The sequence below is a fragment of the Capsicum annuum genome, chromosome 5 (genome assembly GCF_002878395.1).
Source record: "Capsicum annuum cultivar UCD-10X-F1 chromosome 5, UCD10Xv1.1, whole genome shotgun sequence".
Taxonomy (NCBI): domain Eukaryota; kingdom Viridiplantae; phylum Streptophyta; class Magnoliopsida; order Solanales; family Solanaceae; genus Capsicum; species Capsicum annuum.
Genome location: NC_061115.1, coordinates 213653188 through 213668082, shown reverse-complemented (window position 1 = coordinate 213668082; position 14895 = coordinate 213653188). Strand labels below are relative to the sequence as shown.

Sequence of the window (14895 nt, the reverse complement as noted above, 5' to 3'; positions counted from 1 at the left end):
ATTTTATTCATCTCTCATCTTTTTCTTTCTCTCCTCTTTAGGGTTATCACAGTCTTTTTTCTTACCTCTTTCTCATAAAGATCCTTTCGGTTATAAACCGATCCATATCTTAGACTCCCCAACTTAAATTATTGTTTTGATCCCATTTTGACATTAAGGTATGATTCACTATTGCTCTTTCATTCTCGTCTTCTTCTTTGCAAGTCATTTACATTTGTTTTTTATTAATTACCATTTACCTATATCATATTTATTTAAAAAAATTAAAGAAACTTTTAATTGTTGAATAAACGAACCGAGAATATTTATTACAATATGCGAAAAAAGTCATCTGTTGGGAGAAGTTTAAAAGTCTTGTTGGCAGTATCATTTTTTTGTATGTATTTTATTTGTTTCTTTGTTGTTGATGTTGTTATTGATATTGTTGGTGGGGTTGGCATTGTTGGAATTTGTGGTGTGGTGTTGTTGATGGTGTTGGAACATAGGATGTTGCTTCTTTGCTGTTGATGATGTTGTTGAAACAAATGTTGTTATTTTCTTTGTTGTTGATGTGTTTTATTTGTTGTTTCTTTATAGTTTATGTTGTTGTTGATGTAGCAACAGACGGAGCAACTGTTGGAATAAATCAAACCATCAGCAAGGCTGGTTTGATGTATTAATCCACATCTATTGCAACAGACTCCACATCTGTTGCATCAGAATCCATATTTGTTGCATCAAACTCCACATCTGAAGCAATAGACTCCTCTTCTAATGTAGCAGACTCCTCATCAAATGCAACAAAATCTACATCTATTGCAACAGATAGATAATGTTTTTTCTGTGGAATTAATTTTTTTCCTCTTTTTTGTAGATAAAAGGAACTGAAAGTTGATCAACTTTTGCCCGACCATCACAAGAGGCTGCAGTAAAGATGGGTTCAGAGGAATAAGATGCATGCAGATAGAACCACTTCATATGTGGGAGGTATGTATTAATGATAATATTATCGTGGAAACACACATATAGTACACTGATTTTCTGAATGTTGTTTTTACCGAGTCATAGATCATTTAAACAAGATATCTGTAATTTTACAGTAAAGTTTGGTAGGTCCAAACTGATAAGGCTGAGGGACCACGGATATGGTTCTGATACCTTGTTAAGATTTAATATCCGTTGTTGCTCATGTTTATTTGTCAAGCATTGTGAAGGGATCTAGTTTTGGTGACATTGTAAAGAGATTCAATAGCGATTAGATTAACTTTTAGGGTTCATTGGACTCTGAGAAGGCCTCTGAAGCCTAGCACTGCATCTAACAAGAATAGAAAATCAATATAGCTATTGCCCTAGCCCAAATTCATATGGTTGGGTTGCTCAGGGTGATGATTATACGCCAGTAGGTGCGGTTGGAGAATGCCTTTGAGGGAAAATGGGTGGTTAAGGAAAGATTATATCATCTGAGAGCTACTTAAAGAAGAGACATAGGGTAGAAAGTAACTTCTAGTGAATCTAGCCGATGAAATTATCTTAAAACATGAGAAATCGGTATCAAGTGCAAATATGAAAGTGTATCCCGTAATGTAAATTCATTTACTGTCTCTCTAAGAGAAAAACAGTATAGATGGTCACTTTGCTAGGGAGCTGCGACTTGGTAGCGTGGTCGAGATTATCACCTAGATAGAAAATAGCAGAAGACTAAGAAAGTAGCCTTAAGGGCATCGAGAGTTGAAATGATGTACAGTAAGTCTAGAGAACCTGCGCCAACAGCAACTGCAGTTAAAGTAAAGAATCTAAGCGAAGGCGGCAATTTATAATTTTGAATTGCATCTCATGCCTTCTTGTTTGTGGTTCTGATTAGGTCCACTGTCGTTCTCCTGATTGAAACCACAAATGTGATTTAAAGACAAATTGAGTATTATCACTTCCATAGCAATATAGATATAATTGATTGTGTTTTATAGCCTTAGCATGCTTTCAATATTTCTTGGAGAAGATCAGAGGCTTGCTCTAGTTTGTGAATTTCGATAATTTTCAAGCCTTTCTCCAACTTGTTGATTCTGTATTTAAGCTTGTCGTTGCCGCCTTCAAAGTTGGTCAATAGTTCTTGATCTCTTGTGAGCTCGATCAGGAACACTACCTTCAAAGTTGTGGCATTGAAGAAGGCCTATAAAACTCTTTCTTCAGAAGCCTTAAAGGATACATGGAGGGTCGATGTTATTATTTTAGGTCAAAATATATTGATGCACACTTAAGATGTGGTCCCAATAGTTGAACAACACACTTTTATCAAGTATTGCTCAATGTAGCTTGCTCAACCAATTTGATAAATTAATAAGCAAAGAGTTATGAAGCGTGTGATCTAAACCGACTCTACCAAGCCTATCAAACGCTACGTAACTCCAGGCTCATTACCCTATTAAAAAAAATTGACCGAGTTAGTGCATAAATCAAATGAGTTCAATCTCTCAGCGTTTCTCCTAATCGCTCCTCTCCAATATAGATGACAAGATATTCGCTATGCAAAAGTCTACACTGTCACTAGAAATGCTTGCCAGGGCGCAAGTCTTCAGAAGGCACCAATAGTAAACTCTCAATATCAAGTACTATTGAGAGATTACTAGTCATGCCTTCTCAAGACTTTTGCTACGGCAAGAATATCTGTTGGTGACAAGATATCTGTCATGCAAAAGTCTACATCGCCTGCAGAAATTCTTGCCAGAGAGATTCAGAAGGCATTATTAGTAATCTCTCCACATCAAGGAAGTCTTGTACGAAAGTCTTCGGAAGATATTCAAAAATAAGAAAGTTTTCAGTAGTGAATACATATAATTACCATAACCAACCTCACCAGATTCACTCCTAGTTCAAAAAAAATGCAGAAATATTTTTATTTTCATTCGAACTAGGAATGCAAATGAAAATATTTCCGCCTTTTCTTTTGAGCTAGCAGTGTATCTAGTGAGGTTGTTGATGCCGTAATTATGTGTAGTCATTGCTAAAACCTTTATTATTTTTGAATGTCTTTTGAAGACTTCTGTACAAGACCTCTTTGATGTTGAGAGATTACTAATAATGCCTTCTGAAGACTTTCGCTCTGGCAAGAATTTTCACTGACAGTATAGACTTTCGCATGGCAGATATCTTATCATCACCAGAAATTCTTGTCATAGCGAACTTTTCTGAAGGCATGACTAGGAATCTCTCAATAGAACTTGATATTGAGAGATTATTGTTGATGTCTTCTGAAGACTTGTGCCCTGGCAAGCATTTCGGGCGATGGTGTAGACTTTTGCATAGCGGATATCTTGTCATCTATATTGGAGAAGAGCGATCAATAAAAAAGGCTGAGAGATTGAGCTTGTTTTATTTGTGCACTAACTCAGTCAAATTTTTTTGATAGGATAATGAGACTGGAGTTACGTAATATTTGATAGGATTGGCAGAGTCGATTTAGATCCCACGCTACGTAACTCCTTGATTATTAATTTATCAAATTGGTTGAGCAAGATGCATTGAGCAACACTCGATAAAAGTGTGTTGTTTAACTATTGGAACCACATCTCCAGTGTGCATCAACACATTTTGACCTAAAACAAACACAGCCACCCTCCATGTATCCTTTAAGGCTTTTGAAGAAAGTGTTCTGAAGTCCTTCTTCAATGCCATAACTTTGAAGGTAATGTTCCTGATCGAGCTCACAAGACATCAGGAACTCTATACCAACTTCGAATACAGCAACGAGCAGCTTGAATACAGAACCAACAAGCTGGAGGCACGCTTGAAAATTATCGAAATTCACAAACTAGAGCAATCCTCTGATCTTCTCCAAGAAATATTGAAAGCATAATAAGGCTATAAAACACAATCAATTAATCCATATTGCTAAGGAAGTAATGATACTCAATTTGCCTTTCAATCATGTTTGTGGTTCCGATCAAGTCAACAGCAGTGGACCTGATCGAGATCACAAACAAGAAGGCATGAGATGCAATTTAAAATTAAAAAATTATCGCATTCTCTTAGATTCCTTACTTTAGATGCAGTTGCTGTTGGCGTAAGTTTTCTAGACTTACTGTACATCATTTCAACCCTCGATGCCCTTAAGGCTGTTTTCTTAGTCTTCTGTTATTTTCTATCTAGGTGATAATCTCAACCACGCTACCAAGTCACAGCTCCCTAGAAAAGTTTCCATCTACATTATTTTTCTTTCAGAGAGACAACAAACAAATTTACATTACCGGATACACTTGCATATTTGCACTTGATTCAGATTTCATATGCTTTAAGATAATTCCATTAGCCAGATTCGGTAGAAGTTACATTCTACTATATTTTTCTTCTTCAATTAGCTCTTAGATGATATAGTATTACATCAACTCCCCTTTCTATCGCAGGCATTCTCCTTCAGCTCCTTCTGGCATATAATCATCTTCTCGATCAACCCTTCCACATAAATTTGGGCCAGGAAAATTTCTATTGGTTTTTCGTTCTTTTTTTATGCACTGCGAGGTTTCGAAGGTGTTCTCAGAGTCCAATGCACACTTAAAGTTAAGTCCAATCGCTATTGGTTTTCTGCAATGACACCAAATATTGATCCCTTCTCAAAACTCGACACGCATAAACACGAGCAACAACCGTCAGTAATTCATAAGAGGGTATCTGCACCATCTTCATAAGGCTCTCAGCCTTATTAATTCGAACCCATTAAACTTAACTGTCCAATGCGGGATCTTGTTTGAATGATCAGTGCCTAATCAGTTAAAAAATACGTTCACAAAAGTGTGTGTTGTCCCGGTACCTTATCAGTAATACTACTTAACTCACACATATATGATTGTGGATCCATCTGCACTCACCTTATTCTTTCTACCCCATCTATGGCTTAAATTGAATAAACAGATGACTAGCAAATTGCAATATACGCCACATCTGTTGGAAAAGCAAACTGATATATTCATTTATTGTAACAGATTGTCAATATGTTGTAAGTTATCTGACGGATGAAATATATTTTGCAACAGATTACACATCCGTTAGATTTATTTTAAAGTAATTTTATTTTCTTTCTGAAATACAATTAAAAAAAAAAAGATAAAATGTTGTATTTAGATCCATTTTTTTTAACTTACATATTCAAAAAATTCACCAGTTTTATTTAATTAAGGGATATAAACAATCGTGGATTTTTATTTGACTAACCTCTTCCAATTCAATAATTTATAAATAGGTCCCTCCTTACTCGTTCATTCTACTATACTTACAAATATGGCTGATCCAGATTCGTACGAGAAGATTCATATCGAGTCCTTGCAGGAACTTCAAAGAAAATTTGATGAACTCCAGAGGGATTTGGCCAACTTCGGAGCAAGGCTGAGGAAGGCCCTGCGGCTGCTGAATGAAAATTGTTCGGTTGACAATACTACTACTACTAATAATAATAATAATAATAATAATAATAATAATAGTAATGATAATAATAATAGTAGTAACAATAATTAGGTTACATTTTTTTTCTTTTAGTGTATGTATGTATTTTTCTCCTTTTGTATATCGGATCTATCCAAGGAATTCAAAAATCTATATTTAGTTGTCGACTTTAAATTTTTAATTCTTATTTAGTATTTAATTATCATTCTTGCTTATTCTTTATTCTCAACATGTTGATAGAGGTTAATCTGATGAGACAGATCGATCATATGTTGCAATAAGAGTTTATTAATAAAAAAGGGTTATTGTTATTTAGAGGGTGAAAAGAAATGACTTTTGGATTATTTAATATGAAAAATGGTTCATAAATAAATAATTAGAAAATAAATGATAAACACAATTAATAACAGTGACAGAACGGTTATTTCATTTTAATAACTGATCGTGACTCTTCGACATATTTGTTTTTAAATCTGTTTTTTTAATTTATATAATAAAATCACCAAATTTGGATTAAAGATATGTTGATTATTAAAAAAGATAGCTTATATGTGCAACAGATATATCATCTATGCAGCAGATAGTAGATTGGTTGCAACAAATGGTATATCTATTGCAACTCAAAAAAACGGTTACTGAAAAGAACTTATCAAGTCACAACTTTCCACAGTATTCAAAAAGCCACCAGTATTAATAAATGGAGGTGAACAATCGCGTCTTTTTATTTTTGAATCTGTTTTTTTAATTTATATAACAAAAAAAGTTACCAAATTTGGATTAAAGATAATGATATGATGATTATTAAAAAGATATATGTTGCAATAGATATATTATTTGTTGCAACAGATCGTAGATTTGTTGCAACAAATGGTATATCTGTTGTTACAGATGGGTTATCTGATGCAACAGATATATAATATGTTGCCACAACTCAAAAAAATGGTCACTGAAAAGAACTTATAAAGTCACAACTTTCCACAGTAATAAAAAAGTCACCGGTATTAATAAATGGAGGTGAACAGTCGTGTCTTTTTATTTTTAAATTTGTTTTTTTAATTTATATAATAAAAAAGTCATCAAATTTGGACTAAAGATAAAGATATGATGATTATAAAAAGGATATATGTTGCAACAGATATATTATCTGTTGCAACAGATCATAGATTTGTTGCAACAAATGGTATATCTGTTGTCACAGATGGATTATCTGATGCAACGGATATATAATCTGTTGTCATAACTCAAAAAAATGTTACTGAAAAGAATTTTATCATGTCACAACTTTTCACATTAATCAAAAAGTCATCAGTATTAATAAATGGAGGTGAACAGTCGCGCCTTTTGGCCTATCTCATTCAAATTCAATCCTTTATAAATAGGTCCCTCATTACTCGTTTATTCTACTACACATATCTATTTATTTCTTGTTCTTGTCTTTCTATTACACCTTCAACTACTTTCTCTTCAAGAACTTGATTGTTTTTTCCTGTCTCTGGTAAGTTTTTTTTCTTGCTTTTTGAGTAAATATATGTTGTATTACTTTCGGATTCTTTTCTTTTCTTATGTTTTTGCATTTTTTGTAAATTTATGTGTGTTCTAGATATGGACAATTCAGCGTGGGATGTCGCTATTTTACGAGACGACGTCCGAAAACTGCAGAGGCAGGTACATGATATACAGTGGGAGTTGGCCACTGTCAGAGTAAGGATGTTGCGAGAGATCCGCAGGATAAGAAGGGTATTGCTGCTGCCTGTCGAAAATGTGGCTGGCGATAATAATAATAATAATGATAAAGAATCTATTAATAATAATTAGATTATTTTGTTTCTTCTTTCTTTCCAAGTTTGTATATGTATTTTTATTTGTTTTAGTTTAATAAAAAAAAAATATGTTTGATTAACTTTGACCATTTTAATTCATATTTAATTTTCGTTTTGTCTATTATCTTCTCAACAAACATGTCGACGATTGGACGTAAGGAGTAATTTTGAATCCAATAGCAATAGCAAGATTTAAGATTTATCTGTTGGGTTTGTGGCAGGGGTTGATTTATGTTGTTCCAGACAGATTACTCAGATGTTGCAATAGATAACTAGTCTGTTTCAACAGACAACTCCCTCCGTCTCAAATTATCCTACCCGTCCCAAATTGAGATGGCACATTGATTAATAAAAATAATTAATAACATGCCTAGTTTACCATAATACCCCTATTAAATGATGTTTACATTTTAATTTGAAGAAAAAGTGATTAATGCAAAGGGTAAAACATGAAAAAAAAATTATATCTCTTCTTGATTAATAAAAAAAGACAAGTAAAATGAGAAATCAAATTAAAAAATTTGGGACGAGTAATTTGAGACGGAGGGAGTATTTAATTCTCATTCTATCTATTATATTCTCAACAAACATGTCGACGATTGGACGTACGAAATAATTTTAAATCCAGTAGCAATAGCAAAACATATTAGTTATCTGTTGGGTTTGTGGCAGGGGCTGATTTGTATTGTTCCAAATAGATTAATCAGTCTGATGCAACAGATATATCTTCTGTTGCAATAGATTACTCATCTGATGCACCAGATGAGTGATCTATTTAAATTGTGGGCACTTATGTTGGATTTATGATCGGCTTCTATTCATTTTTAGAAAAAACAGTAGTAACTTTGTAACCCAGATGACAAATTCAACTAAAAATCATAATTTGACTTACCAAGGTCTCCTATGAAGTAATGTCAAAGTGAAAAGTGGTGATGTTCGAAATAAAATTTGACCTATGAAATTGATAAAATAGCAACAGTAGCGGTAACAACAACAACAATGGTCGACAAGAAGAAGATGAAGATGATAATGAAGTAGAAGATTATGATAATGAAGCAGAAGATGATGAATAAAGCAGCAACAGCAATAATCGTGAAGAGAGAGAAAACAACAATGGATGAGAAAAGAGAGAAACATACCTTTTTTTCCTCCATTTTCAATTATATTAACTATCATTTAGATCAAAGTATAAATTTAAAAACTTGTGGGTTATTTTCAAACTTATCCAACTTTCATAATCATAATAAAGTAATTGTCACCTCACCTAATAATGTGTCACCTACAACTCATTTTAAAATTTTTTTGTCACCTACAACCCAAAGCCCCTAGAAAGTCACTATTTAAGCAAGTATTCGAGAAATCAACTCAATTTCTTCTGTTCAAAGATATAGTGACATTTATGAACATAATCTTTTCTTTCGCCTTGCAATCGCTAGCAAATTTCTAGTTGTACTTGTGGAACACTTTATCCATATCCAATTCATCAGGACCAAAATGGCTTACAAGTAAAGGTTCAGCCACAGATCTAAAGCTTTGTACCATATTATACTTGTCATCATCAGAAGAATTTCTTTGGATTTTTGAAGTTTCCAACACATCGATAGTGAAAGATCCCTCTTTCTCAACTATATAAATCACTTCTGCTGGAGATGGATTCTATAGAGGAATATTGAATGAATTTACTTTATCTTCATTTATTGATCCCTGTATTTATGAAGAAAATTAAAGGTCAAAGTCAGCGGCGGACACTCAAACTTGTTGCCAAAATTTATTTATACACCTAAACTAAGATCTATTCCTATCAGGCCCCTAAACCCCCCACATTTTGTTCTAATTGGGCCTTTTTTGTCATATCAGCAAAAAGCTCAAATTGTGTATTGCACACACGCGATAATGTGGCAAAATAAGCCAATTGGAAGTTGACATGTAGCATTGTGGGTCCAATAATTATTAAAAATTAATTATAACTTTTTTTAAAAAAAAAAAAAAGTATATACAAATGGCATTGAGGAAATTATTAAAAAATAATACTAAAATTATTTTTTAAAAAAAACTGATTACTTAAAAAAAATTAAATTTTTTTTTTAAAAATGAAATAAATTATTAAAAAATTATTTTTAAAAAAATAATTATTAAGAAAAATTAAATTTTTTTAAAAAAATGAAAATAAAAAATGGTGAGGATATTAATTATGAAAAAATAATTATAAAATTATTTGAAAAATAAAAATAAAAAACTGATTATTTAAAAAAAATTATAAAAAATTTTTTAAAATGTATTAAATTATTAATAAATTATTTAAAAAATAAAAAAATAATTATTAAAAAAATTATAAAACTTTTTAAAAAATGAAAATAAAAAATGGCATTGAGGATACAAATTATTGAAAAATAATTATAAAATTATTTAAAAAATAAAAAAGAAATTATAAAAAATTTTAAAAAATAAAATAAAACTCCCCCACTTACCCACATCCCCCAGCGTATTGTTTTATTAAAAAAAAAAAAATTGGATACCCTAATGCTTTTTTGCCTAATTATAAAAAAAGAAATTATAAAATTATTTAAAAAATAAAAAACTAATTATTAAAAAGAAATTATAAATTTTTTAAAAAATAAAAATAAAACTCCCCCACCTACCCTCGGTCCCCCAACCCCCAGCGTATTGTTTTATTAAAAAAAATAAATTGGGAACCCCGTATGCTTTTTGTTTTATTAAAACGGGCCTTTAGTGTTTAAAAAAAAAATTGTTATTAAAAAATTTTGGGGCCCTCAATGCCACTTGGCATCTTTTTATTTGTAAATTAGTAAAAAAAATGCTCCTCGCGTGCCTCCCACGATGGCACTGCACGCGCAGTGCCACATAGGCAAAAAGGCTCAATTGGAACAAAATGTGGGGGGTTTAGGAGCCTGATAGGAACATGCCTAGTTTAAGTGTCTTAGTGAATTTTGGCAACAAGTTTAAGTGTCTATCGATACCTTTGGCCAAAATTAAATTATATTAAATTCTGTATACTATGGTAAAAGAATCTAATATACTATCATGGCACTATAAAAACTAAAAATTACACAAATACATAATTTATGTTTCCAATATTATACAAAATCCCAACTTCCTAAATATATTACAAAAATCTCAACATATACACAGAATGTTATGTATATGTCGGCTATGTTATGTATATTAATAGGGAGAGAGAGTAAGTAATTAAAAAAATAGGAAAGAGTGTAATTACTTTCAAAAGGATTGGTATTTATGTTATTTATACCTATAAAAATGTAAGAGATGTATAATGGTCAAAACACATTCCGAATATTTTTGATTTTTTGAGTTTTATACCTAAAATATTTTGTCATCACAAATTATTTATTTAAATACACTTCTACTGTAGTTGTTCACTTATCTCATTTGAATGAACGTGATATTTCTGGTTAAAACAGTAAGAAATTGATAGTTGAGATTTGTTTTGATAAATATTAAGTGATAGTTTAGGTATGAAATTCGAAAAATAGAAATAATGTAGTTGTATTTTTGAGTACCGTTCGAAATTGAGTAGCATTTTAATTTTTTTTCTTCTATTCTTCCCTCTTAGTATTTTTCTTGTTTTAATGTAATCTATCAATTGATCACCCTTTTCAATTGAATGCATACATGAGGTCTGGTTGAATACTTACTATACTAGGGTTAAAAATAGCAAATTACGCTCTATAATTTTGCAACTGAATGATGAGTAAAGCATCTAATATCCTCCTGACATGCGACAATTTCACGGGGATTTTATTACCTTTCATAACTAAATTTTAGTATATTTTTGTCAGGTTTTGTAGCTGACGTGGAACCTTTGATGTGGGTCACATTTTATGTAATAAAGATGTCACATCAGCACAAAGGGTGACAAATATATGTTAAACTTGAGTTCAGGGAGGTAATTGGACTCCTGTAAAATTGAAGTGTGTTGTAGCAACTTTGACCATAGTTCGGAGGGCTACTGAATACTTATCTCTTGAATTTTCGTTAAATTAAGCCTTCAAGATTTACCTGCGCAATGAAAAAATTGAAGGTTTTAGCCAAAAGCTCCCACTCATAAGAACACCCTTTGCTGAATAAATTTCATTTTTTCTGCCCAACAGGGTCAATACCATATGTCCATCTTTCACCAATTCTATCGAACGATACTTTAGAAATGTTGCAAAGTCTCTTTCATATTGCTCATAGTAAACTTTAAATACACTTTGGTGGGCTTGTACTTGTCAAGTATATATTTGGAAAAATTACACAAACTACCATTCTTAAAACTATAATTACAATAAATAGCAACACTTTTTCTAAATTGCAACTTATAGCAAAAGTAGCAATATTTTACTCACTTCATAGTAATAGAAGAATATGTATTTTTCAGTCGTACATATGTATTTACGAGTAATACATATATATTTGTATATGTATTTATATAGCAACATTTTACTTAAATACAAATACAATTTGCTATTTTTCGTAATTATGAAACTGTTGATATAAAAGTTATAATTAAAGCTACAGAGTTGCTATTTCTGAAATTTTCCCTATATATTTCCCTTGTTATTCTCTATTTAAGTCTGTCAAGTGGGCCGGGCCGACCCGGTTCTACCCGACCCAAACCGGCCCACTTAAAGGAACTAGCCCGGTTTGACCTGGCCCAATAAGCCCTAGGGCTTTAGGGTACCGGGTCCCAGACCGGTTATTTTTTAATTTGGGCCCGATTAACCCGGCCTGGACCAAACCCAATCCAGGCCCGCTGGTTAACCGGCCCGGCCCAGCCTGGAATCTCTTTTTTAAAAAAAAAAAAATTGGGTTTGGGGCCAAACTAGCAGTTGGCCCAACGGCTATATAGCCATTTTTGGGTCCAAATGGTTAGTTTGGGCCCATTTCTTAAAAAAAAAAAAAAAAAAAAAAACTACTTTAAAAATTATTTTTTAATCCAAAAAGAAATTCTATAAATACCCTACACCTTCAAATCATTTTTCACACAATTTTTCACGCTCTCAAATCTCATTCTCTCTCAAATCTCAATTCTCAATTCTCAATTCTCAAATATTCAATATATTTAATTTCTTAAAGTGTTCACTTTAATTTTTTAATTTTGCATTTACAAAGTACGAGCAAAAGTTTCTAAAGTCGCAACCTTTGGATATTTTCAAAATTTGGTATTGTCGTTCCATCTCTTACGTTTAATTTTTATTTATTGTATTAATTGTTTAGTATTTAATTTTATTATATTTGTGTTTTTTGAATTTTTTTAGTTTAATTTAATTTATACTATGGATAAATTAAGAAACTTCGCTACTAAAGGTGTTAAAATTTTTTGTCCTAGAAGCGGTAGTGGTAGTAAAAAGCGAATTACTAGCGGAAGAGGTAGTTCAAGTAGTAGATATACCCGTGTGCCTAAGCCTCCGGTACCGCTTAGTACACCTTTTGAGGAAGAAATAGGTGTTGGTGCTCACGATATGGATTATATAGAAGCTCGGGAAAATTACGGTATAGAACAAGAAAATAAAGTAGATGCGGTTAATTTAGACGAAGATATTGAAAATATTGGTGAGACACCTGCAGTAGGAAATGCTAACGTTAGATTTGAATCGGTTAATCTCCCTCTCCGTCCTCCCCGTGCCCCAAGACCTCGTAAAATAACTAGTGTTGCATGGCAATTTTTTGAACATATATCAGATACTGAGGTGCAATGCAATATTTGTCAACAAATATATAAGCATAGAAGCAGAGGCAAGCAAGGGATACAGGTACGTTAATGGGACATATAGGTGAAGCTCACAAAAGAGAGTTAAATATTGCACAAGTTGGTGGGATGTTGGTGGGCTAATGCAAACTAGAATGGACCCAACAACCGGTCAGGTAACGAAGAAATATAATAAATTGAGGGACCGGGAAGAAATAGTTAAAATGGTAGTTGTGGGTTGTTTGCCTTTTAGTTTTTCTTCTTCTGATGTCTTTATTCATTATATACAAGCAATTTATATCCTATGTTTAACGGTATTCCTAAGTATTTATCGGTCTGATATTTTTAGACTCCATTCATAATATTGGTTTTTATTTATCAACATTATTAAAAAATATTCAATGTAGATTGTCCCTAACTTCTGATCTTGGTCGTGCTGTAAATAAAAATGATTATTTAACCGTTATTTGTCACTGGATGGATAGTAATTTTGTGATGCAAAAACGTATTCTTGCTTTTTTATATGATGAAGATCGTAAACATACTGGACATTTTATAGCTGATTCTATTGTTAAAGTTGCCGGATATTATGGTATCGAAAATAAAATTTTATGTATTTCTTTTGATAATGCTTCTAATAACAAGATTGCTATAAGAAAATTAAAATCTACGCTATCTCTGCCGTTGCCTGAAATTTTTCATATTAGCTGTGCATGTCATATATATAATTTAATTGTAAAAGATGGTCTTGAGTTTTTTGAGCTTTATATTGAAAAAATTCGTCTTGCTGTTGGTTTTATTCAAGGAAATAATCGTCGATCGAGAATTAGAGAATTTAAATTTAAATGTCAAGAAAATGGACTTACACCGATATTGATGCCTAAGAAAATTGATATTAGATGGAATTCTACGTATGATTTTTTAAAAACTTGTTATAAATATAGAATTCCTATTACACTAGCTTTTAACCAACATTGCGGTTCATTTGTTAATTCTGTTGATTGCATGCTGCATGATTCTGATTGGGTTGTAATTAATAATCTTGTTAAGTTTTTAGAAAAAATTTATGTAGCTACGGTTGAATTTTTCGGTGCTTTTTATCCTAGTGTTTGTAATATTTTGGCATATATAGCCGATATTTCTGGTTTGCTCAAAGAATATAAAAATAAAGAAGGTTATAAAGAAGTTGTTGGTGCCATGTTTAGTCTTAGTGTACTCTCCTCCTGAATCAGAACGAAAAACTTTTATCGTTTTATGAAATTGTGCACGAACATACTCAACAAAATTCATAATAAGAGTCGGAACCTCAGATTTATTTCTAATAAAAAACACCCTGGTGTATCTGGATACATGATTAATAAATAACACAAAGTACTTATATCCCATCCTTGACAAAATAAGGGAAGGACCTCAAACATCACTATGCACTAAATTAAATGGATCTTTATAAGCAGATGAACTGGATGGAAAAGAAAGCTTGTGATTTTTTGAACCGGCACAATTTGTATATGCCAAAAGGAAACTGGAATGGATGTGATGTGCTGTAAGAAGACGTGATTTAAGCATGTGATAAAGTCGATAAGAATGAGGATGGCCCATCCTATTATGCCAAAGAGTGAGCAATTTATTCGAACGAGTAACATCTGCTGCAGAAACTAAAAAAAAACAATGATGCAAGTGACGATGAACCGACTCTAGTAGGAACATTTTGCCAAATCTACGCCCCGTGGCCATGATCATCCCAATTTTCAGATTCTGAACAACACAACCATTGGGTGAGAATTTTACAATACAATTTTGATCAACTAGTTGACCAACTAAAACCAAATTAGCCTTCAAATTTGGAACATAAAGAACATTAGAAAGATTTTCAACAGAACCAATACTCGACGTGGGTAATGTGTGCCCGTTGGATGTATGAATAACATGTTTAGAAACATTACTAGACAATGATGA

General features: G+C 32.1%; 1 pseudogene; it reads right to left on the bottom strand.

Annotated features, from left to right (window-relative positions):
- Positions 1–8594: 8594 nt before the first annotated feature.
- LOC124898623 lies at positions 8595–11516 on the bottom strand (annotated as a pseudogene).
- Between the last annotated feature and the right edge of the window lie 3379 nt (positions 11517–14895).